This window comes from Lactuca saligna, chromosome 3 (genome assembly GCF_052625555.1).
Source record: "Lactuca saligna cultivar CGN05327 chromosome 3, ASM5262555v1, whole genome shotgun sequence".
NCBI lineage: Eukaryota > Viridiplantae > Streptophyta > Magnoliopsida > Asterales > Asteraceae > Lactuca > Lactuca saligna.
Window position 1 is genome coordinate 171,087,131 of NC_136419.1, and position 3,842 is coordinate 171,090,972.

The following is a 3,842-nucleotide window of genomic DNA, read 5'->3' on the forward strand; positions in this document are numbered from 1 at the left end:
TGTGGAGACCCAAAAAAAGGAAAGAGGTCTAGAAAGGGCCAAGGTTGGTGAGAAACGGAAGTTCGATGGATCCTCGAAGTCCAACAAGAAGAGTAGGTTCTCAAAGTCTGGTTCGAGAGGAGGAGGATCAAAAGCGAAGTGGTGTGACAAGTGCAAGAAAAAGCACACTGGGAAGTGTGACGGAGGGGTCACTTGTTACAAATGCGGAAAGCCTGGGCACTATGCCAATGAATGCACCCTCAACCAGAAGGCCTGTTATGGGTGTAATGAAGAAGGGCACATTTTGAAGGACTGCCCGAAGAAGAAGGAGGCAGGAAGACCCAACATACCACCAAAGCCGAAGGCGAGAGCCTTCCAGATGATGCTCGAGGCTGCAAAGGAGGCAGCAGATGTCGCTTCAGGTACCTTTCTTGTAAATGGTTTGCCTGCAAATATACTGTTTGATTCCGGAGCCAACTACTCCTTTGTGTCGCATAAATTTAGTGCGAAATTAGCATTACCTGTAGAAAAACTACATAATGCCCTGATTGTAGAATTTGCCAGTGGCAAATTCGTACCTCTTAGTAATCGTATTAGGAACATCGTCATTGACCTAAACGGAAACGAATTCCATGAGGAACTATTACCCATAGAGTTAAACGGTTTCAACATCGTTTTGGGTATGGATTGGCTTAGCGCCAACGATGCCGAGATATTATGCCGAAAGAAGATAGTTAGGATAAACCCACCCAGAAAGGAATCATTTATGGTGTACGGGGACAAACGCAGAGTGAATTCTGGAATCATCTCCCTGATGAAAGCCAGGAAATGTTTGTCCAAGGGATGTGCATCGTACTTGGCATTCGTAATCGATGCTAAGAAGGAAAAGAAAAAGGTGCAGAATATATTGGTTGTGTGCGATTATCCGGAAGTCTTTCCTAAAGATCTTACCAGATTACCACCTGATAGGCAAGTGGAGTTTCGTATAGGCTTATTATCAGGAACAACACCGATAGCAATGGCACCTTACCGATTAGCACCGACGGAGATGAAGGAGCTCATGACGCAACTTCAGGAGCTGTTGGACAGCGGTTTCATTCGACCTAGTTCATCACCCTGGGGAGCTCCGGTGTTATTCGTGAAGAAGAAGGACGCAAGCATGAGGATGTGCATAGACTACCGAGAGCTGAATAAGGCAACGGTGAAGAACAAGTATCCATTGCCGAGGATTGATGACCTATTCGATCAGCTGCAAGGTTCGAGCTACTTCTCAAAGATTGATCTTAGGTCAGGATATCATCAGCTGAAGGTGAGAGAGCAGGATATTGAGAAGACTGCATTCAGAATAAGATATGGACACTACGAGTTCTTGGTTATGTCATTCGGACTAACCAATGCTCCCGCAACATTCATGGATTTAATGAATAGGGTTTGTAAACCTTTCTTTGATAAATCTGTGATAGTGTTCATCAACGACATTCTCATTTACTCGAAAAGCCAGGAAGAGCATGGCAAGCATCTACGAGAAGTGTTGGAGGTGTTAAAGAAGGAGAAGCTTTTTGCAAAGTTCTCCAAATGCGACTTTTGGATACGGGAAGTCCAATTCTTGGGTCGTGTTGTTAACCAAGAGGGAATAATGGTTGATCCCGCCAAGATCGAGGCTGTAATGAAGTGGGAACGTCCGAAGAATCCCACGGAGATTCGAAGCTTTCTAGGATTAGCCGGATATTACTGACGATTTATCCAAGGCTTTTCTTCGATAGCTGCTCCATTAACAGCTTTGACCCATAAAGGAGCTACGTATACATGGAGTGAGAAACACGATGAGGCATTCGAGAAGCTAAAGAAGAAGTTATGTGAAGCACCAATACTTTCTCTACCCGATGGAGTCGAAGATTTCGCGGTTTACAGTGATGCATCTGGAGTCGGGTTGGGTTGTGTTCTGACCCAAAGAGAAAAGGTGATAGCATACGCATCTCGACAATTGAAAGAGCACGAAAAGAACTACCCCACTCATGATCTGGAGTTGGCAGCGGTAGTATTTGCCTTAATGATATGGAGGCATTACCTCTACGGCACGAAGTGCAAGCTCTTCACTGATCATAAGAGTCTCTAGTATCTCTTTAATCAGAAGGAGTTGAACATGAGGCAACGATGCTGGCTCGAACTTCTCAAGGACTACGACTGTGAGATACTTTACCACCCAGGTAAAGCAAATATTGTTGTTGATGCTCTCGGTCGGAAAGTCAATCTTGAAAGGAAAAGGCCAAGAGCGTTAAGAATTGAAGTCGTCTCGACGATTGTGGAAAGTATCAGGAAAGCTCAAGAAGAAGCCTTAGAGAGGAATGACCGAAAGGAAGAACGTTTAGGAAAAACGTTAGTGTTCGGTACAAACAGTCGAGGACTGAAGGTATTCCAAGATCGAATCTGGGTACCTAAGACGGGAGGAATAAGAGATCTTCTAATGGAAGAAGCACACAAGACCATGTACTCGATTCATCCCGGTAGCACTAAAATGTATAGGGACCTAAAACCCTACTACTGGTGGCCGATGATGAAGCTCGATGTTGCGAAGTACGTTGCCGAGTGTGTAACATGTGCAAGGGTGAAGGCACAACATCAGAAACCGTATGGGAGTTTAGAACCTTTACCTGTACCCATGGGTAAATGGGAAGACATCACTATGGATTTTGTGACTAAACTGCCCAGAACGAAAAATGGTCACGACATGATTTGGGTAGTCGTGGATCGTTTCACCAAAAGTGCACACTTCATAGCAGCCAACGAGAAGTGGTCTATGGATAGGCTCGCAAATGCTTACATGAAGGAAATTGTAAGACTTCACGGTGTCCCTCTTACGATTGTGTCAGATCGTGATAGTCGTTTCATGTCGAGGTTTTGGAGGAGTCTGCAAGAGGAATTGGGTATGAAATTATGTTTGAGTACTGCCTACCATCCGCAAACTGATGGTCAGACCAAAAGAACGATTCAGACGCTGGAAGATATGCTGAGAGCATGTACCCTCGAATTCCAAGGGAATTGGGACGAGCACTTACCTCTAGTAGAATTTTCCTACAATAATAGTTTTCACTCGAGCATCAAGATGGCACCTTACCAAGCCTTGTATGGAAAAAAGTTTCGTACGCCGTCTTGTTGGCTTGAAGCCGGAGAGAAGCAGTTTATGGGCCCCGAGATAGTCCATGAGACTGTTGAGAAATTGAAGGTGATTAGGGAAAGAATGTTAGCAGCTCAGGATCGTCAGAAGATCTATGTTGACAAGAAAAGACGACCAATAACCTTCGAAGTTGGGATTCCGTTTTGCTTCAAGTCTCACCGTGGAAGGGACTTATACGATTTGGGAAACGAGGAAAGTTGAGTCCAAGGTTTATTGGACCGTTCAAAGTTCTTCAGAAGATTGGGAACCAAGCTTACAAGCTGGAATTTCCCAAAGAACTCAATGGTATTCATAACACCTTCCATGTGTGTTATTTGAGGAAATTCATGGTAGATGTTCCCGACATAATTCCAATCTCAGAGTTAAGGATGGATGAGAATAAAAGGCTGATCGAAGAGCCCGAAGCAATTGTTGACAGTAAGACTAAGAAGTTACGACGCAAGATGGTCGACTTAGTGCTAGTCCGATGGAAACATTTGAATGGGCCGAATCTCACTTGGGAAACAGAGGATGACATGATGAGTCGCTATCCACATCTGTTTGCTGATGCATGATTCCGGGACGGAATCATCCTAAGGGGGAGAGAATTGTAACGCCCGGGTTTCAGGGCTAAGCATTTTTGTCAATATAATAGTCTAGGTCAACTCTTGTAACTCTTTTTGAAGTAATAAAGATGAAATATTGAGTA